This window comes from Ornithodoros turicata, chromosome 8 (genome assembly GCF_037126465.1).
Source record: "Ornithodoros turicata isolate Travis chromosome 8, ASM3712646v1, whole genome shotgun sequence".
NCBI lineage: Eukaryota > Metazoa > Arthropoda > Arachnida > Ixodida > Argasidae > Ornithodoros > Ornithodoros turicata.
This window is the reverse complement of record NC_088208.1, coordinates 24,243,440-24,265,659: the sequence shown is the minus strand read 5'-3', so window position 1 is coordinate 24,265,659 and position 22,220 is coordinate 24,243,440. Positions and strand designations below refer to the sequence as shown.

Genomic DNA, 22,220 nt, shown 5'->3' with positions numbered 1-22,220 from the left:
CACCGATACGGACTGTGCAAGCACGTATCCTGACAATTTCTTCCCTTTTCGTCCTGATTATCGTTCGTTTTGTCGCTCCACATTACGCAGTAAAGCTTTTATACCTTTCGTCAGTTAAAACGGGGCTGTTGTGAATAAGCACCTGTTTATATTGCAGGCTCAACTGAAAGGTGTAATAACGGCGTTGAAAAACGTGTTTGCAAAACACTCGTCTGAAACGGTGTTTTTAAATTGAATAGACCTCGCTGTGTAGATCATGCCCTTTAAAAATGTGCTTTTGAACAGTACAGCATCTAGAGAGGAGTTAAAAATACACCCACTTGAACCGGTGTTTTCTGTCCTGTTTAGAATGTCCTTTGAAATTGTGCTTTTACCATACACCATTTAGAAGGGTCTTTTACAAAACACAGTGCTGTATGCGCTGAAGCTTGATTCACAAAGCTGTCTGCCATATGGGACAAGATAATTACACCCGGAAGGTGTAAATGTTTGCTGCGTAGCGCCCCGTCAAGGCTCCTATTAGAATTCAGATCATTGACAACTTCGGTCTCGTTTTGTGACAGGAACACGTTTAACTAAGACAGTGGGTTGGTGTGGTTTGTGCATAGATCCACTGGATGAAACAGCTAGCGCAGGGGGCAATCACAACAACAACAACAACAACATAGATGAATGGATAATGATGATGTGGGATGTTTCCCTGCGTTGAGTGCAGGACCCTACCCCATTCCAAAAAGGCAGTCACAAAGAAAGATACAAACAACATAATCGCTTACTTCCAACTATAGCTCAATAAGAGGAACTAAGTCTGCTGAAATACCCCTCTCACTCTGCTTCGTCACACATTCGCAACCTGTTCGAACACAAGCCCCCTATCTTTAACACGATATGCTTATCAAACAAAAGCAATGACTCACTCTTTTTACGACATAGTCAATTCCAAGCATTTTATCTCTTCCTGTGTGAGAGTTATCAAGGCAGACATGACACACTTCTCAGTACCCGTCTTTCCAATCAGATATAGGCCTCGAAAATTTCTCTTTTACTCCTTTCTTTTTTATCACTCCCTCGAATACCTACCCTATCAAATTAATGGCGAATTCGAGTGGCCATTTCGTGGCAACCTTATTTTTATTTTATTTTATTTTTTGATAGATCACGAGTAGCCATGTTCGCTTGGTCAAAGCGAAGCGACCTCGCATGTTCACGTGGTGCTTTCCGAGCGCCCGGAATTTGCCAGTTAGCACTTTTTTCGCCCGGTCTCGAAACGACCGAGCAGCGGGTTCCCCAACTATATCCGATGGCGTCACATCCGCACTGCAACGGTGGCGAGTGCCCTCATTGGCCCGCACGTCTAGGTTCACGTGGTTTAGCAGACGACGGAACCCGAACACTGGCGACCGCGATGCCCCTAGCGTGATCCAAGCGACTAAAACCGCTAGATTCCTGGCACTCATGGTCGGGTGGCAACGGTCACGTGATCCAGCTCGGGTGCCGACCTTGCAATTTCCGAACGCTAGGCCGTGTTGCCATGAAATGACCACCCGAATTCGTCATAAGGTGTGCATCCAGACCTAGCAACATGAAAACCCAGGTGACCTCTCACACGGGAAGAGATCAGATACTTGGAATTGGCTATGTCGTAGAAACAGGTGAGTAATTGATTTTGTTTAATAAGCACATCGTGTTAATGATAGGGAGCTTGTGTTCGAACAGGTTGCTATTAAAGCGGTTGTGTTGGTCGTACCTTTCTTTGTGTTGTCTCCTGCTCTGTTTGATCCGGAGGAACACTTTTCTTCTTTGTGGGAGGCAAACTTTTATAGTTACGTTGTTCTTACATAAGGTTACCTTGTACGATGCCGCAAAAGAATATACGTTTACATTTATGTCGTCACTGTGCACTTCAGAGGCAAAGCGATAATAGGCTATACCGCGTTTGTATTGCTCCCTTTCATACGAGGCTTATATCCCACGGGCGTCGAGGGACAGCGCTTCGATCCAATGCAGTTTCCCGAAGCTCTCTTCGCCTCGTTAACCGCGTGGATGCTGGCTGCGGAATCACGGGCGTTCCGCGGTTAATTCATGCCACGAACGAGGACATCATTCTGCGTTTCATGAGTGTGCGGTGGAGTTGTGAAGGCTGAATGTGTCTTCAAGTTTATTCATTAGAGACCCGCGCTTGATTTCGAAGCAGATACAAGGGCAATGGGTTACGTGCGCCTGGACCTCTGTGTTCATGGTCGCGTGGAGCAAGCATGTGAAAAGAAAGTGACGGAATCCGTTTTGCAAATGGAAGACGCCTGTGGTTGGAAGGACTTGCCCGTAACATGGAAACCGTAGTTGGAGTTGGAGTTAGGAAAGTGAAATATGCAGATGGTGGTTCCTACAAAACACTTGTAAATAAAAATCGGTACGTCTAAAAAGTTAAAGCCGCTCCAATGTCCACAAGAAATGTAATTACAGCAGCTGTCGCAGCTCTTTAGGCTGCGAACAGCCTAGGGCTGATCCTTGTGCGCATGATCAGCATTCACTATAATGATGATTATCATTAATAATTATGCAGTATACATGAGTGGTTTGCTCGACAAGGCTATTTGCAGACACGGTCAACAACCGGAAACTATCCAACACATCCAAGAGATGATGATAATAGACGAGACAACTATAGGATCATGAGCAACGCCCCAGGGTGAGGTTAGGTTGGGTTGGGTTAGGTTAGGTTTGCATTGTCCTCGTGAGCGTTCCGTAACGTGCGCCGGAGCCGGAGGACGCTGCACACAGTATGTAACATTCCTCGCGGAATTCTTGCCATTCCGTTGCTATTTGGTTTCACCTATTACGGTGTGAACCACCCCATCTTGTCTAAATAACGCGACGCGATTTAGTCCAAAGGATGGGAAAGTCTCCTCAAGTAAAGCATGACGTCATCCTCTTCTGGGCGCTGCCATTGTATCGTCTTATCGCAAGCGCACCTTTTAATTGGTCCTTTAACGTACACAGGAAATTTAGCACGCGACACACCCAATTTAACGTCCTCAGCGTAAAGCGCCGTAACGCGGCAATTTGTGCGGCGCCTCCAAATTGCCGGTTTCGTTTATCCTTAACATATTAGATAATCACCATAACGTAAGTGCACGTTCCTTGATGTCTCTCGCGTATGCAGTGACCAATTCCCCGCTATTTTCAAGATCACAGTCTGTGCAGTGTTACAATGGGCAGACAATAGTCCTCTACCCGAGAAACGTCATCATGGCGTTGGTAGACAGACTGAAACCGAAACAAATCGGAAGGGGAGGGCTGGGTTCCACTAGGTTCCACGAATGGGCACTTGTTCGCTGACTCCTATTGAACGAAAAGTAGGGCCGAAGGTCGCGTCCCTTCAGGGACCATCGTAATCCCCTCAAGATCCTGGCTTTCGGGCGCGACCTTGTTCGCCCCAGAGTTGTACACGCTACTCGAAAAAAGTAATTGATTACAATTACTGTTACTACTGAGCGAAAAGTAATTCTTTACCGTTACAAATTATTTCATCAAAAATGTAATACGTTACTGATTAAAAATGTAACGCGTTACTTTCTCCATTACTTTTATATTGTGGGCCATACTAAAGCCAACAAGCCTGCAGCGAATGCAACCATGCAGCTCTTGTTGCAAATTCTAATATGAGACACTAACATATATGATACATGAAATTCCCAAATACATTTGAAAACACGATACAAAACACATACACGCATATATTTCAGATTTATATACACATTTACATCTATATGTACACAACACGGACGCCCGCATTAGAGTCTTATTTAGTGGCTCTAGCCCGTATGGGCGTCGAAACATCCGCTTCGTTTTGTTACTATTGTTGTGTTCAGCCCGTACAATTTATCGATACAGTCACCTATTTTACTGTTGCTCCAGTAGGTTGTAAGGGTTAAGGGGTTGTAAGGGCTAAGTAGGTTGTAAGTCGCGGTTGTAAGGGATTATCATATTACTGTGGTGTGCATGGAACACGTGTGGACTTGAGACGGCCGTCACAGTGACCTCTGCGTCATTGCTTCAGTCGAACTCGTGGTGGAACAGAAGAACAGATTGGCATGCTGAAAAGGGTTGCCATTGTTGACAGAAGGTTAAAAAAGTAATCGATTACTCAGTAATTGATTACCGAAAATTGTAATCAGATTACTCGGAAAATTACTTGCTCACAAAATTAATTGATTACGTTAAAAATTACTGAAAAAAGTAATTGATTACTAGTAACGCGTTATGTACAACTCTGGTTCGCCCCTATAGCTTCGAGCGTAGTTCAACCCTACGAAATTGGTGGCGCTGTGGAACACTATGACGCCATTTGTTTACAAACAGGGTGAGGTCTATTCATTTGCCCGCCTAATAGTACGTCTTTTGTATTAGTGACGTCACACACAGATGCCTCTAGGACGCTTGAATAGTAGTTCATGTTCGCCTAATCCCTTGTGAAGGGGGAGAGGTATCATTGGATACCGCAGCCAAAATGCTAGATTGGTAGCCCAGCCGATTACCTAACTGAGTATACTAGCACACAGAGTAACTAGCAGAGTGAGATAGTACTCAGGACACGCTCAGATGCTCCTGTCACAGAACACCTTCTCCTCCTCTTTCTTTTTCACTCACTCACCTTCTCCTCCAGTTTCTTTCGAGTTGAATCTTGTAGCTTATATACGTATAACTGAGTAGCCGTCTATTCAATGACGCTGACTACCGGCATTCCAGAAATCCCGGACGCTGCTATCGCTCACTATCAGGCACGTCTTCGCAAGGAATCGCATGCAAACGCAAAAGTATTTCGCAGATATTATCCTCTCTCGCAGCTCTCCATCATTTTCTCTTTCGCAGCACTCATCCTCTCTGGAAGCGGTAGTCTGGACACGTTGTAGCCCCGCACCGAAAGAGGTGCCTTGAATTTTAACTACGGCAACACTTCATTGCGACTTTATGCGACGTTCAGATTCCTAAATAATGGGGAAGGCTGCGCTGCTCCTTGTTGTTGGTTTCGCAGAGTGCCAGTAGAGCCTTACGTTTTGATTAGAAACAGTGGCCGCTTATATGAGATCTGTCTTCATGCATTAAATACGATTGAGATATCGTGTCCGCTTTGTTTTTCTTTTTTTTTTTCATTTATAGTTTTTTTTCTCAGGGTCATCATCTCATTCTTTTAATGCGCAAACGATCTCAGTTAGTGCTTTTATTCTCATGGAAAGGCGGATCGATCGACGTTCTGTTGATATATTGAAGAGCGCTTGCATTAATTACGATGTCACAACGGCAGCTCTTAGTCGTGCGGTATATTATTTAAAGACATCTGCGGCATGTTGCGGTTTCAGTAGAATCAGTTAGATGCCTACCTCTGTGATGACGTTTTCATCTGCTATGGTAAGTCACGTGATAGACAGCGTTACGGTTTCGGACGATGTTGATGACGACAAACACGAACGCTACATATATTGACATCTGCGAAGTTGAGAAGCATGGTTGGCCAACGACAATGTGTGCAAATTGATTATCAGTATCTCCTCTCTCGTCACTAAGCCATACATAACAATTTTGAAGACATTCAGGAAAATACCAGGTGTCCGTGGTGTTCTTTTTTCGGTCCCGGGACGCAGGTTTCCCAAGGGTTCCGGTCCGTATTCTTAGCCTTTATTAATGTGGATATCTACTTAGAACAATTTCGTTGTTCCTCGGGCAGATCAAGATAAAAATTTAATTGAATTGGATTGAATATTCGCCCCTCAAGACCACGAGGGCACGTGTGAGCATGCGCTATGACGAGCAATACCAAAAAACGTTTTGATCCAATATCTCATACCTACACTGTCTTCTCGTCCATCAAATTAAGCCACAAATCGATTGGCAAATTTCTTCACTCATTATTCACAACATGCATTCGTTGATGTTGTCGTTGTCCTTCAACTCAGAGGCAATGTTATGGGGTACTGCAGCGCGATGAAACACCCTATAACATCGTCATTATGTTGCCTATTTGTTGTTCTGGCTGTCGTTGTCCTGCCACTGTGCAATAACTGTGCTGCTTGCGACACACTTGCCTGAAAACTTCATTCAAAGGTACAGCAGCTCGCATTGGATTGGCCGCTTCCGAAGGAGCAGTACCATTATTATGTTTGAGGGTGGACGGTATGCCGTACGAGCCTGTGAGTCAGAAGGAACAATCTTGCTGCACCTGGAGGTTTCAGACAGGAGAAACCGCGGGCTGTCGATTTTAGACAAGCGTGTCGGTAGCAGTACATTATCCTTGCGTACATTCTACACATCTTCGCGCCATTCATACCAAATCACAGGCGATGGTGGTAAAGTACCGCAGCTTTAGCGATGAAATACCCCGTAACACGGCCATAATGTGCTCGTTGCTGTCCAGTTAAGAAATAATATACTGTATTAAATACAGTGTACATACTCTATCCTGTATACTGGCAGTGGTTTTTGCGTGTCGTATATAGTCATTCGAGCCTCTAAAGTTTCCTGTTGCCATCAGTTTAGTTTGTGTTGAGTACAAGTTGTGTATTACGTACAGCTTGGGACACAAGTCTACGAAATCCCCGGTTGTCGCATTTCTCCATTGGAGCAAGACACCACCAACAAACAGAAGCGGACATGCATGGTGAGAGATGGATTGAATCGCAAGTCACCCGTTTCTTATTCGATCTCTTCCTGACACATTGCTGGAGGCCGCTCGGATAAAAAAAAAAACACACCAATGCCGTGTTCGGTAAACTTTTGTCCCAAGCTCTACAAATAAATTTTCCCACAACAACAAGAAATAAAGATTTTCCCGAAACGACCATAACGCCGATGCTCTATATTACATTCACCAACTATAGACTCGCAGCGCATTGAACTTTCTAGATGCTCTAGAAGCGCATCGACTTCCCACCATCCGGCAGTGGACGAAGGGGCGAGGTCGAATTGATCGCTGAGTCGTCCGGGTGCCCCAAACGAACATCATCTTTCCCCCACCACCGCGCCGTCGGTTCCGCTTCTTTCTTTTATTACTCCAAGTTGTTCCTGCTGATGCTTCCAGGAGTGGCGAGACCAGCGGTCGACGACTCGCTTTTGAGGACCGTCCCTCCCCCCCCCCCCCCCCACTACTTGTGATTTCCCTGCAACTCGTCTCTGCTGATGTCCCTTTGTGGGTTGCTGGCAAGATTACTGGGTGTAGCACAGATCGAAGGCTTGTCCTGATTATGCTCCTTGTGTGTGGGCTGGGGGCTTTGCTTGATGTATGGAGGTCAGTGCGCGGACAACCTTCAGGGCTACTGTAGCGCGGGGAAACCTCGATGGGTTTTTTTTTTTGCTTCTCCGTTCTTAAACGCTAGAGATACTATTAGCGGGAAGTGTCGGCAGGACTGTTTGAATGGGTGGCACGGAATCCACTTACACGTATGCACTCTAAGAAAATAATGGAGCAATTTTACTCCTTTTGGGGGCTAAATCCGTTGCTACAAAAAATAGTCCCTTTCGGGAGTAAATGCACGGGAGTAAATGAATGTCCCAGAGTGGGGACCGGATTTCACGCTCTGTTCTAAGAGTCTCGGGTGCACCATTCGTGTGCATGCATGAAAATACTTTGAATCAAACCGTCAACCGTGACTATATCGACTAATATAAAATATTTCGACATATTTAGGGCACAATTTGCGAAGAAGGAAGCGCTAACTGTTTCTTACTCTGTGTGGGTAGAAAATTGCCAGGTAGGCTAAGTTATGCAGCCTTATGCCACTAAATTGGCCAAGAGGCCATATTTACGTAGAATGTTGCATTCGGAAGACAATTTGCGGTGTTCAGTGACTATTTGCAGTCCTGGAGAGTAAATGTCGGGCTTAGGGGACTAAAATGAGAGTGTAGTTGCAGTCTTGGGGACTAGAAGCTGTAATTACTCCCAATTTTACTCCTTTTTTTTTTCTTAGAGTGACGCGAGTGAACACAGCCTCCTCGAATAACGCCTTTTAATTCTCAATGTACACTGTGCACGAAAGTGGGAGAATACTGCGTAATGAACCTCCTGTGCTGCTGAGACCACAGTTCGAGGTAACTCGTTACTGTAACTAAGTTCCTTTTTTTGTAACTTGTAACTTAACTCGGTACTTTTGCGCCGTGGTAACTTTCAGAGGAACTCGTTTCTTTTTCAGGTAACTTTGCCAAAGGAGCTTAAGCTATGTTCCAAGTTACCTTTAATTCGCTTTTCACTCACGTTCACTTATTTTCTTGCTTTCTGTCCGGTTCTTTCATGGCTATTTATGCCAGAAAACGTAGTATTCAATCAATGGCAGTATTCTATTCAGGAAGTAAGAACCGATGTAATTGAAATGAAGCTTAACCACCGTGCGCTCACAGGGAGTAAGATGCATAGCGTTCGAATTGTTGGAGATATACGCAAACGATCTAAGCGGTTTGCACTCCTCCGCAGGTAACTCAAGGTCGCACTCAACTGCTCACTCGTGCTGCACCTGTGTAGTGCTATTTTGTGTCCGAAGTAACTTCGAAGTAACTCGTTCTTTTTTTTTTAAGTAACTCCGTAACTGTAAGTTACATTTCAGGCTGAAGAACTTCGTTATTAACTTAGTTGCATTTTTCACACGGTAACTTAACTCGTAACGAGTTCCTTTTGACCGGTAACTTCTCGACCTACCGTTCAGACACGTGCGATTTGCTCCCGAATACAACGAACGACAGACGTTATTTCTTTACCATTTGCCCCCCTGAAAGTCCGCCTTGACACCGCTACGCAAACGTGACGGAATGCAGGCAGGTGACGCAAGTGGACGGTATCCTAGGCGTCCTCTAGCGCCTCGTCTCGGGGCACTGTTGAATTAAGCGGTAATGTTGGTTTTAGGAGCTGTCTTCAGGTTCGCAACAGGACTGGAAGTTGTACGTCGTTGTTTTGTTTGCACAGCAGGGTCCTTTGTCTGCGCGCTGACGGCGGCTGGAGAGACGCATTGTGCGGTGCGCTGAACATGTCCAGATGTTAATTTTGGAAGTGTTTGTTTAGCGTTGGTGCCGTTTACTCAGGTAGTTTAAGGGCGCATGGAAGATCAGAGCGCTTAGAACAAGAAAGAAGAAGAAAAAAAAAGAAAAAAGAAAACAGGGCAAGAACTTGGTGAGGGATTAGGACATAGAGTTTGTGCACTCGAGATGCTCCGGTGCGTACGTTGTAGTGTTTGTACAGGCCTTTGGAGGCAGCGAAGAACAGCTCGGAATGTTGAAGGCCTTTTGAAGACTAGTCCAGGTGTGTTTTCGCGAGATAAGCTCGAATTAGGAGATTTTGAAGTATGTTTCGTGTTTTGGATGTTAGCGCTGGTATGACAGGTATTCTGTTCAGGAATATATTATGCACTCCTTCCTCTTCTCCTTTTTTTTTTTTGTGTGTGTATAGGGAATTTCTTGAAAGAATTTAAAGCGATAGTCCGAGCTCAAAGCGAAAAAAAAAATGTTGCATCCTGGTCCTAGTGATTTATGTGCGAAAGCAAAGATAAACAAACGCTGCCACGTGGTTTCTTGTGGTGCTGAGAGACACCTTGCAAAATATTTCTATGAACTTCTCAGCCGATCATTTCTAACATAATTTTAGGGCCTATATGCTTTCCCTTTCATGACGTCACTGAGAACAACTTCCGGTTTCTGTTCTGGCTGCCAAGCCATCGAGCCGCCCACTCGAGTCGAGACAAAACTTGCTGGTTACGTTTCATGATATCTTAAAACAGTGCTTAGGAACGACTAGCTCGCTCAGTCGCATATACCTTTGTGACGTCCACTGAGCTCCGATAGCCCATGCTTGCGTCATCGTGAGCGTGAAACCGGATGTGAGTATAGCAGTGGTCTTTTCTTCTTCTTCTTCTTTTTTTTTTTTTTTTGTGCAGTTCGGAATTTTTAGGAAATTTTGCTCTGTATTCATCGTAGTTGGTTTCGCGCTGAGTGGGACCTACATCTTGAAAAAGTTTCTTCTTCATCATCATCATCAGCATCATCCAGTTCTTCCTACTAGCTCCGTTTTGCATAGTGGTTAAAGATGATCGCCTTCCACGCCGAGACTGGGAGGTACACGGGTTCGAATCCTGTCACCGGCTGTGCTGTCTCAGGTTTTCACCTGGATTATCCGAAGACTTTCCAGACGAACGTCGGCACAGTTCCCCCTGAAGTCGGCCCAGGACGCGTACTAACCCCCCTGTCCCCCACTCCTTCCTGCTGTCCTCTCTCCATCTGTCCACGTCTGTTCGCCGCTCATAGTCACAGTTGCTTCGCGGCGCTAACTCGTAATTTAAAAAAACAGAGTCCAGTTCTTCCGCGTATTTTCTGGAAGCTCAAATTCCGCACTCTAGAAACTTTCCTAAAAACTTCCCTAAAAACAAAAAGCACATTCCAAAAGCAGACACGGCTAATGAAAGTGCGGCCACCTCGACGCTGCACGCAACGAAAAACCTAAATAAGCGATTCTGCCTGCGTCGCTGTCATCAATCATCCAGACCTGGGTGTAGTATACTCATTCACACTGCATGCGGCAACCAAACAGATGCTCTTGCACACTGGCTAAAGCTAGAAACTGCCATAGAGTGACCTTGGTCGGCATCTGTTGTAATGACTTTTGTGGTCGCACGGGCACCTGGGCTTGTCTACGCCCAGCTGTATATGCTGCAATGAGGAGGCGCCCAACCGCCAACGGCTTTAATGGATTTGGAGCCGAGCGTGCTATACCACCTAGAGCGCATGCGCGCTACCGTTCACGCCACTTCATTTCGCTGGGCTACTCGGCGTCTATGCGAAATCAAAGCTTCTCTTCATGAGTTTTTCTGTGCTAAATTATGTGTATTGAACACAGTGTATTGGAACATTTTTTTTCTGAATATCAGAATTGTGTATACACATTATGACTCCAACGACGTATAATAATAATATGCGTTTTTATAACGCTACCCACTCAAAAGCGGCCTACTTGCGCACTGCTGACGATGGCCCCATAAGGCCGAAGCAGCTGTAAAGTGCTGGCATATAGACGTTTCAGTGCTTATAAGCACGTACACTACGTGCAGCCCAAGAGCTTCGGCTTCTTTTTTCCCACCTAATAATAATATAGTTAGATTATGCGGAGTTGTTAGTCCCCCAGGGCTCAGGGCTGACCAGTCCAGTACTTGCACCGTGAGAAAATATACAATGACAACACCAAGAACAAAAAGGAAGAAGAGCAATCCTCGCAAAATCCCAGACGTAGAATGCGGGACGAACGAACCACATGCCAGAGAAAACAGTAAAAACCACAACAAATCAAGACGCAAATACCTATAAGTAACAAACAGATATGAGATCTCTGCAATCCTTCCTTCCAGTGAAACTTTTACGTGACATATATATGCTACGTCCCTCCTGGACTGCAGCCTCTCTACAATACCCAGAGGTATCATGGAACAAAAATTCCTTACCTTTCTTCAGCGACCTCTGTGTGTCATATGTGTGTCTCTGTACCTCTTACGTGTGTGAACGCTGAAGTTGGGTCCTCCAATGACACACGAGCGGAAATCCTTCTCGGGGGGCACGCACGGACAAACACTTTAATAAAGGCGGGATCCGTTTGCCTAGCGAAAGTACTGCAATTGCCAAACGTCCGTAAGTAGTGTACGCACAAATGGTGCCCGGTATGAGCTTTTCTTTCCTTTTTTTTCAGCAAGGAATGTCGCGAAACACGCGCGATTGTTTGTCCCATGACACACGAGACTAGGCTTGTTCGGGACCTTTCATCACGTGCTAAATTGGATTTTGATGAGGCAACGTTGTCGGGACGCACCAGGAATTGGGATTGTTTGTCGCGAAATTCCGACGTCGATCTTTCCCTCCTGTTCGTCTTTGTTTCTTTTTTGTTTTTTGTTTGTTTTTCCGCCTTATTCTCCTCCTGACGCTATTACGACACGCAAGCGGGGATGCAGTGATTTTTCCTGCCTTGTTTACTGCGGTGCGACGGCCGCATGTTCTTTCGGTTGTTCGATATATTCTCTTTTGTAGAGCAGTGCAAACCGTGGATTATTTCAGGGAATTGTCTTGGCCGCGTGGAACGACACCATAATGACAAAGACATCGTGGAACTCTACGAGGTAATCGCGTCAGTGTCGCTGCAGGCATGTCTCCGCTTTTGTTAGGGTTGTCACTGTTATCAGAGCAGCATTCCGAGAGAGAAAGAAACCAAAATAGATAGGTACTGTCCAGTGTATAAGATGGAGAAAGATAATAAATGAATCATTTGGTTTGTCCTTCGCTTCGTTTTCCTTCTAATCTCGTGTCGTCCGTAAAAGGTACCCGTCCTAGAGTCACTAAATAAGCTACGCTTCAGAGTATCGACACTGAGCCGCCAGTTGTTTCGGATGACCTCCAGCCCCACCTCTATTTTGGCAGTAGAAATAGATGAAGGTGAAGTTCAGCAGTGGAAGCAGTGGAAGAAGTGGAAGCAGAAGTTCAGCAGAGCGCTAAATGGATGGCGCTGGAGGTCATCCGAAACAACATGGCGGCTCAGTGTCGCTACTCTGAAGCGTAGCTTATTTAGTGACTCTAACCCGTCCTGCCGACCACGCGAAAGTTTTCAGAGAATACCTTATAACACTTGGGAACAGTAGACAGCTTTAACCCCAACAACACTGAATATGCTCTAGACGTACGGATGATCTCCTAACGGATTGGTACGTCCAGTGGGCATCTGTGGGATATCCATCCGACGTACGAATTCTTTAGGACATAATTCGTACATCCAGAGGATATCCGGTGTTGTTGGGGTTGTTGGGGATGCGCAATGCGCGCAGCTCTCTTTATGTTTTGCGCGTGCGCAGAACCACCCAGCGCTATCCCTTATATACGCAAAGGGGGTAGCAGATGGTACACTAAAACTCATTATTAAAGCGGTAGCTTTGTAAATCCCACCAACGTCGACAACCGCGTATGTCTGTCCGTAACAGAGAGAAGAAGAAAGGGGCACCGAAACCAGTGTAGGTGCCCGACCTCCGAAGGTTAGCGTCGGAAAACAGCCGCTTTCGCCCTCCTTAGGCCCTGAACGTGAATAAAATGACAATAAAAAAAGCAACGGTTCTTCCTTCTGCCTGTGATCGATTTATCCGCCGAGACTTGGAGGTGACACGGGTTCGAATCCGAGAACCGAGGTTTTCCCTGGTTTTTACGGCAGATCTTCCAGACGAAAATCGGCACAGTTCCCCGCTGAAGTCGGTCCAGGACGCATACTAACCCCCCCCCCCTCCCGTCCCCTATCTCCATCTGTCTCCGTCTGTACAGCGCTCATAGCCAGAGTTGCCCCGTAGTGCTTACACGGTATTTAAAAAAAAACCTAACAGATTACGTTCCCACACGTCATCCTCACCCGAACATCCAATCAGACAAAAATCTTAACGTTTCATATATCACTTTTTTTTTACAACTGACGGCCCCCCCCCCCCCGTCTCACACTCTTTCGTTCTATCACCTCTCCATCTGTCCACATCTGTACTCCGTCTTAGCCAAAGCTGCTTCTCGGCGCTAACACGAAATATATATATATATATAAAAACTGACGATCCAAGAATAGAGTATCACAACGAGCTCTACTCAGCACGGCATCTGTCTTCTTCTTCTTCTTCTTCCAATCTCTTATATACCATAGTAGCATTCTCCATAGTCCCGGACATATTCTCTCCCTTTCTTTCACTATCTATATGGCTCTGAATGTGAATCTTCCTTCTGCCTGACTTGATCAGAGAACCAGATAAAAGCGCCGGAGAAGAGATGGCCAAGGAAGGAGCCGGTAGTTCTTCGAAGAAAATTTATACCTAACCCGGGTGCAGGCAGGGCCCGCGGCGCGTTCTAGCGAAGAAATGGAAGATTCTGATAAATAACGAGGGCTTCTATAAGACGCAAATAAAAAGGTCGGAAGGTGTCAAGTATGCTACGTGACACAGAAGAAAGGAGGGGGGAAGGGGGAAGCTGCGCATATAGGCGGAGGGGGTCAGAGTCTTCACTTATTTCAGAAGGTGGCCTTCCTTTTCTTTCCCATTTCTTCCATGTGCGGCGCGCACTTTATTTTCTCGCTACTCAGAGTCGAGTGCAAGTGCTGAATTGGGAATCGGGGGGTGAGGTGCTGAGAGACTCGCCGAAGCCTTTTACTTTTCGCTATAGGCTGTTATCTCCGAGAGCGAACGCGGGATATAAATATATAGATAGGGAATGAGAAATATTACTGTTCGCAAAGTGCGGAAGGGAGTGATGATCGAGATGTAGTAACTTTGTGATTGTGTGATGGGTTCCGACTGATTGCAGTGATAGCAGGTTGTGATGATTCAACGATGAATTGGTGACTGTTTGGGCTTCGGACCTTGCTGTGAGGATCGTCATTGTATTTTCAAGAAATGATCACTATAGTAATGGGCTTAGAGTATCGGCTATGACGATGAAACACCGCCATGATTTTCATTAAGATAATATCTTGCTTTTCTTTTCTCGCTGCGTCGTTCTTACATGCGAAGATAACATGGTGGCATAATTTAATGCAACGTAGTTAAAGTTTAAAACAAACGATTAAACTGGCTGTTTTCGTGAAGTCTTCGATCATATCGAAATCTCGAGAATTTATAATGACGACGACAAACAAATACATAAAATAAGAATAGGCAAAAGTACTAATAACAGCAAATCAAAAGCGGGGTTGCTATTCATTGTTCGTACCACATTCTAGGATGCCTCTATACTATTGTTTAAGAAGGAAAATAAATGTAGTCCGTCAACTACATACGCCGCTGGAGATAGGGAGACGGAATAGCCCGCTAAGAGAATTACTGCAACGCCACCACGCAGTGTAGTGTCATCTGGCCACTCTAAACAGCCAATACGGAAGCTGAATGAGTATGATGGTTTACATATCTGGCGGCGGAGCGACCGTGACCTCTCTGTGTCCAGCCATCCTATCTGCGGCGGAGTAATATTCTGAGAGCTGACGGACTACATTTCTTTCCTTCTTAAGTTAAACGCGACTATAACACCCCTACTGAACCCATGACGATGTTTTTTTAAGATTGTTTGTCGATCAATTCTTTTTGTAGTTTCTCTAAACGTCTCTCATGCCTTTCCTGCAGCACCACTATGGCTTAGTACGTGGAACTGCCCACATGAAAGACAACGTGAATCCGAATCGACGCTCTCCTTTCAGTTACTCGATTGATTGATTGATTGATTGATTGGTAAAAATGGAGATGTTAGTCCCAAACTAGTCGGGACTGGTTACTCCAGGACGCGTTATTTAGGACTCATCATACTCGAGAGAATATATGTGCATCCTGGAAAGTTCACGTGGAATACCACATTCGGAAAAGACGAAAATGGTACCTGCCCCCTCTGCTATCATCTTTTTATTGAAGTTAATAAACGTCTAGATTTGTTGCACGGCTGCCTTTCCAATTACGATAGCTACCACCCGTTCCATTCTGTAAAGGAAGCATGCTTTAAAGCGGCCTGTCTGCTACTTTATTCCTTGACGTTGTCTCACGGAGTAAGAACCGTTTTTAATCGTCGTGAATGAGAAGAAATTGGTCGCGCGCAGCTCGAGTGCGCGAAATTGCCTCCGCCTCACACGTCCGGCTGTGCAGAAGTTCAAACGCCCAACCCCGTACTGATCCTTTGCCGTTTGCCTTCCGCATACACTGTTTTCCAGAATTTCCTCTCTATATATTTTTTTTTACTTAGGTCGCCTAATACGCCACGGCAGTACGTCTCTGCGCATGAGCGAAAGAAAAAGTTGGAGAAAGCACGTGACAAAGCATCTGTCCATTCAGAAAGCAGTAATAAGGGGGTATTCGCAAACGGGCCACAACACATGGTGAAAAAGATGAAGCAACGTGGTGGTGATGGTGAAAGGTCTCGCCGTTGTCTCGGCCTCACAGATGTGAACAACGTCACGAGTGACGCGCCCTGGGGATTGTGCGTCCTGGGCCGACTTCTAAGGTGACTGTGTCGACATATGTCTGAAAGCCCCCCGTCTGAGGAAAACCCAGGAAAAACCCCAGTCGGCACAGCCGGCACCGGGATCTGAACCCGGGTACCTCCCAGTCACCACGTCACGTGGACCTCACGTGCAGTTGTTGGGGTGCCTTATTTGAGAGCGATTCAATGAGACCGTTCTACGTGCACAAGGGGAAAGGGAAAAGCTGAGGGACTGCGCTAAAGGCTGACCTGCTTTAATAACGTATTGTTCGCTTTCGGAAGATGTTTATTAAAAAATATTACAGTTCGATTATTGGTGCCAGGCGCGATGTATAAAAATTGTTCTAGTGGACACGTTACTGAGCTGCTGCCGATACCGACAGTTAACCGAACCCGTTACCTCGATCAACTCGTACATGATGTGCGTTCTACAAACCACAGCAAGTCACCTTGCTTGTTCCACGATGCACGTGGTTTTTCACAGCAACCTATGCCATTATGTGCGTAGAAACATTTTCCGTTTGTCCATAGGCGAGTTTACAGTAGGCCCTGTGAGTTTGAGAGTGCTACTTTGTCCTTGAGCCAAGTCATCGTTACAGCGTCTGACCATCGAAGGTCTTGGACATTTCCTTGCGGATTTCCCCACGTCTGTAACCGTGTCGCATCACGGCAATGCTGACGCGGTGCATTTGAGCATATCTCACCAGCTGCACATCCCTGGTTTCATTTTGACCTTATCTGACTCCTTTGCGAGAGGCTAACAGCCCATGAATGGAGAAACTCATGTCCTGATTTATATATATGCATATCCTTTTTTTTTTTTGTGCGTGTGATCAAGCTTCTAAATAACGTTTTGTGTGTGTGTGTGTGTGTTTTTACATATTCCTCCTAATTATTTTCACCAAATCAAAGTCATTGCAGCCGTTCAAGCTTTCCAATGCTGATTTGTGCACTAATGTAGGCTTGATGCGCACACGATCATGCATAACATCATGATTCTAGAAAGCGGGCTTCGTTTGCTATATATAGTGTCCGTCAGATTTCAAAATATTACTCCGCCGCAGATATAGGATGGCTGGACACAGTGAGGTCACGCTCGCTCCTCCGCAAGATGATGTAACCCATCATACTCACTCTGCTTCCGTATTGACTGCTAAGATTGGACACATGACGCGTGGTGGCGCTGCAGCACTTCTCCTGGTGCGTTATTGCGTCTCATTATCTCCAACGCGTATGCAGTCGAAGGACTAGTTTTCTTTTCCTTCTTAAGTTGGACACGGCTGCAGTACTGTGGTTCGCTTGCGGCGACGCGCTTTGCAAAGCAGAAATGGAGAAAGGAAGAAAAAAAGTAAAATACACGGACTACTTACAACGCCTTAAGCCCAGCTTTAATTAACTTGCCAGGGTAACGACGAAGAAACATGTACGGTGCTTGTTCGTATAATTAAAAACAAAACACGCAGCGACATCACAGCGAAAATAAATTTCAAAAATAAATCACAGAGCGTAGCTCGTTTGGGGCGGCGCTGCACTTTGTCTTCTTCTTCTTCTTTTTTTTTTTTTGTCCGAGTCCGGCTCCAAACCGCGCTAATTAAAAATCTGGATTTTTAATGATCAGGTAAAATTAATCCCAACCAGCCCACTCCTCTGCCCATATACGCATTGTCGTGGATGTATACATATACACTGGCAATATTCCCTTTCATAGGCCCGGTTCATTTGCTGAGAGTAACAAAAAGGGAATTATTCTAATGCTTTCCGAAAGCCTCGCAGCTTAACTGGCAATAATGCCCCGTATAATGTGCTTGTTTTTCAGCGCAGACACACGCGGGGAAAAGCATTGGTCGGGTGAATTAAGAATAATGAGTCTGACCTGTTACGATTACAGTCACGGTTTTCAAAATGCCCCTCATTTTTCTCCGCAGCATAGAAAGGGAAAAAAAGCGGACAAGAAAGACTCGTACTCGAAGTGGAGGAAACGGTATAGAGTTGAATATGGATGAGGATTCTTATCGCGCGCTTGAATGAGAGCCAAGGAAGTCGTTCGTGTCTTATCTGCGGTACCTGTGCCGATAAGTTTTCTTTGTGGGACAATAGCACTTCTAGAGGAGACGTTTCGTATCGATATTTGATATCCATTTTTATATTCATGCATGTCCGAAGTAAGGGTTGTTTTTGTTAATCTAGTTTCAGGTATCCACACATAAGGTGCTCAGACTGTGCCTTGGGAAGAAAAGATCAAAAGAAAACGACATCGTATAGTAATGACGGTAATTGGGAGTGTAGATTTACGCGCGAGGTGAGTCTGGCCCACACTTGTGTGGCTACATGTTGTACGTACCGCTGGGTAGGACTGCGGACAATTTCGACCACCTGGGGTTCTTTATCGTTCTCCGGAAATGTTTAGCCGGAAGCAATGTTTACCTCTCCCAGATAGCTTGTAATTTGGATAAATACTTGTTTCGGAAGCTTGTGCTGCTTTGCTGCTATTCTGTGGGCATGCCAGGTGCTGCTACACATATGTTTCTCGACGACGGGGTTAGTAACCTTTACGAAAAATCAGTCAAGGTTCCTGCCAAGGTGCTTTCTCCGTCCACAAATGGATGACTCCTGTGTGAAGGGACAAGCACCAAAGCCTAAATTGCAACAGTTCTTGATGGCAAAAAGAAGAAAAAAAGAAGTGAAGGAAAAGGAAGAATGATAATAATAAAAGAACGCCCCGTAATAAACTTGAAACGTTCAATACCGGTACTGACGTTACCGGGCTACGGAGAGAAAACTTACTACGTACAACGATATGTACACGACCTGCGACCAACGTTATCGATTACGAAATACCGCTACGCAAAGACATGCTGGCGGACGCTTATCTGACTATCAGCCGAGGCGTTTATCCCACTTCTAGCCCCCCAGGAAAAAAGTATGACTTTGAACCAGTCTTTTTGTGACGTCACATGCTTGTAAACAGAGAGTCGTCTATACGTATATCGGGGGAAGAAAATGAATGAACGGCCGAGGTAGTTCGAACGCACCTGGCGAACGATGACGATTACGATGGTGATGATCACGATGACATCGACGAAACCTCAGTTGCCAGCACAGTTCCTCCTGAAGTCGGTCCAGGACCCATACTAGCCTCCCCCCTCCTGTCCCCCACTCCTTCCTGCTGTCCTCTCTCCATGTGTCCACGTCTATACGCCGCTCATAGCCACAGTTGCTTCGCGGCGCTAGCACGGAGTAATAAAAAAGAAACCTGAAAGGAATGAATGAATGACAAAAAAAAGGATAGAGAGAAAATTGGCAATACCAACGGGTGGAAGCCGGTTACTCCATACCACGTAAACAATTCGGAATACATGAACGTACATAGACACTTGGAGTGCAAACACTTAGATACGAAGAGTCACACAGAGTCAACAGTAAATAAAAAAAATAAAAAATAAAAGAACAGAAACGGAAACAGCGGCACAAAAGTCACCTCAAAAGAAACTTCAATTTCTTCGCACCATATCTACTGCATTGGATCTTATTGGACATACCCCGTTACACGCCATTACCAATCAACGTCTGAGAGAAAATAGAAAAAATAATAATAATAACAACGCGTATCAATATAGGTTTCACCGAAAAATGCACCTCTCCATGTACACAGCACACCTCTGCGTTACAACTCCGAAATCCTCGACCCCATTCTTTGGCGCATTTTTCAAAAACGCTGTCATCTCTCTCGGCTTTCGTCTTTTTGGCAGGTACACGTATGGCGCGGCAAAGATTGCACCTCAGTATCGCTCCCTCATATCACTTTGTGCCCACTTATACAGCAGTACATCTCCTTTGCGTCTTTCCTCAGACTATTTGCCTTTCCCATTTCCTCGACGTATTCACGTTTCGGCTACTTTCCAGAGGTATATGTCTGGGAGAAAGAACCCATCGCAAACGCTCTGTGCGGAACGCCTCGGAAATATCGTCCTGTGTCTTCCCTTTTGTTTTCGAGGTTTAGCTTTTGCTTCCTCCGTTTTATTCGTCGTTCTATGCAAATGCATATGGCAGAGTAAAAAAAAAAGACGACTAGAAACAAATAATTTAGCCGTTGTGGCTCTGTATGTCATTATTTATCTTGCGGACTGTGGCGTCGTGTACAGGGAGGAATCGTGTACGGGCCGCGGTCGTTTTTATTTGTCCGTATATTTTTATCGGATAGAGAGAAAAAAATGCGGAAGAAACAATGAAAATGGCGCGGAAAAAAATATTGCGGAGCAATCGGAAATACCCTTTTGTTCGGGGCGGATGGTAAAGTGATCGGTCTCGAGCCGAGGCGGAAGCTGCGTGTTACGAAAGAGGGCGCAGAAGGGGTTGGGGGTGGAGGATTGGTGTATTGGTTTTGTATTTGTTTATTTATTATTTTATTAGTTTATTTATTATTTTTTTTATCTTTTTTTCGATATCTGGCTCGTGGCATAGTGTCTACGATGATGGCATTCGGCTGTGCTGGGTGCGTTCCCTGGGTTTTCCTCGGACAATTTACGACAAATTTGAATTTGAATCCCTGTGAAGTCGGCCCAAGACGCACGATCATCCCCTACGGTTGTCGTGACGTTGCCCACCTGAGCGGGGCCGACCGCGGCAATCAGTCGAATTTCTCGCCGAATTCCAATCACGTATTAGGTTGTATCACGTATCGCGTGTACTATTTACTAGTAGATTGGATTGGATTGGATACTGTTGTGTACTATTTACCAGTACTAGTGGTTATATCGTTCATTCATCTGATTGCGGTGGGAATCACGGTATTTCTTTGTCGTTTGAAGCGTCCCGTATACCGTTGGTGAACGGTAAAGGCGCAGATATAGTACAACGTTTTTGGCGTCGCAGTCAGCGACAGCCGAAGTCAGACACGCGAAGCGAAGCGATCCGGGCAATATGCGTTTATAGTCAGACGCGCGTCAGCAGTGGCCTGCGACCGTTGCGCATGCGCAAAGTCGTTGTGACTGCAGCAGCGCGACTGCGGCTGCGCTGATCTGACTGCGCGAGCGCGGTCGGCGAAAAATAGAACGTGGTCTATTCTGCGCGGGCGACGTCCTAGCGCGTTGAATGCCGCCAGCCGCGCTACACTGTAAACTGAAAAACACCCTTATGGGTGTAAATCGCTTGTCCTATAATTGACTCCTCTTTTTACACCGTATGGTCTGGAACACCCTTTTTAGAGGGTGTATCCCGTGTAAAACGCCCTTTGAAAGGGTGCTTTTCCTTGAAAATGCCGTCTTTTGCACCCTTTATACACCTTTTTAGGAGGGTGTTTAACGATCTTACACCCTCCTAAAAGGGTGTTTAAAGGGTGCAAAAGAGGGCATTTTCAAAGAAAAGCGCCCTTTCCAGGGGTGATTTACACGGAATACACCCTCTAAAAAGGGTGTTCCAGACCATGTACGGTGTAAAAACAGGTGTCAGTTATAGGACAAGCCATTTACACCCATAAGGGTGTTTTTCAGTTTACAGTGTAGCCACTGCACTATAGAGGGTGTGATTTTGCCCGGCGTAGCGCAACTGTGCTGCGCGCGTACGCGCAGCCCAGCTACTGCCAGAGAAAGTAAAAGAAAAAGTGATTCCAGAAAGTGATGATACACATACCTTCTACTTACGGTTTGTTTTATTGCATTTTTCAGTGGCTGACAAAGGAGAAAGTACAGAGGGCGGCGCAACACTTGGAACAAAAATGGGTGAGAATAACGTTATTGTTTTGCGGATAATTTTTTTTTTTTTGTGGACCTAAAGAAATCCCAGTGCTCATTGCGCGCGCGTTGCATTTTGGGTTCTTATTATCATAGGAGAGAGAGAACGCCTCCCTTTCCCCTTTCGTTCTCTCCGACCGTAGACACCTCGTGGACGAGACCAGAAGGGGTGAGAGATCAGTAATCGTTTCAGTAATCAGTAAAAGTTTCCGAAGTTCCCATATGTCAAAACGGCAGTATATGCTCTCCGAAATTTTCGGAAGTTATCTATATTGCAAATATTTTCCTCGGTTCACGGTGTCAACTTGAATTACGCAAACCTGAAGAAAGAGATAGGGTATACGATTCTAAGAAAGAACGACATTCAACCCAAGTGACATCCCAAAGGTTTTCCCAAACTTTATTCGAATATGTTTCAAACGTCTCGGTCAATAACTTCATCGGCATGCAAAGTAACCGCGATAAAGCGGCCGGCTTTCTGTAGAGGAAATTAATTCTTTTATT

The 22,220-nt window shown here is 45.4% G+C and overlaps 1 protein-coding gene across 8 annotated transcripts in view; it reads left to right on the top strand.

Annotated features, from left to right (window-relative positions):
* Positions 1-22,220, top strand: part of LOC135366738 (leucine-rich repeat-containing protein 15-like) — a 584,634-nt gene that overhangs the window by 448,732 nt on the left and 113,682 nt on the right. For all 8 annotated transcript variants that reach the window (XM_064599600.1, XM_064599596.1, XM_064599597.1 and 5 more), the window contains one exon: positions 21,651-21,704. The gene's annotated coding sequence lies outside the window, so the exon portion shown is untranslated. The remainder of the gene's footprint in view (positions 1-21,650; positions 21,705-22,220) is intronic.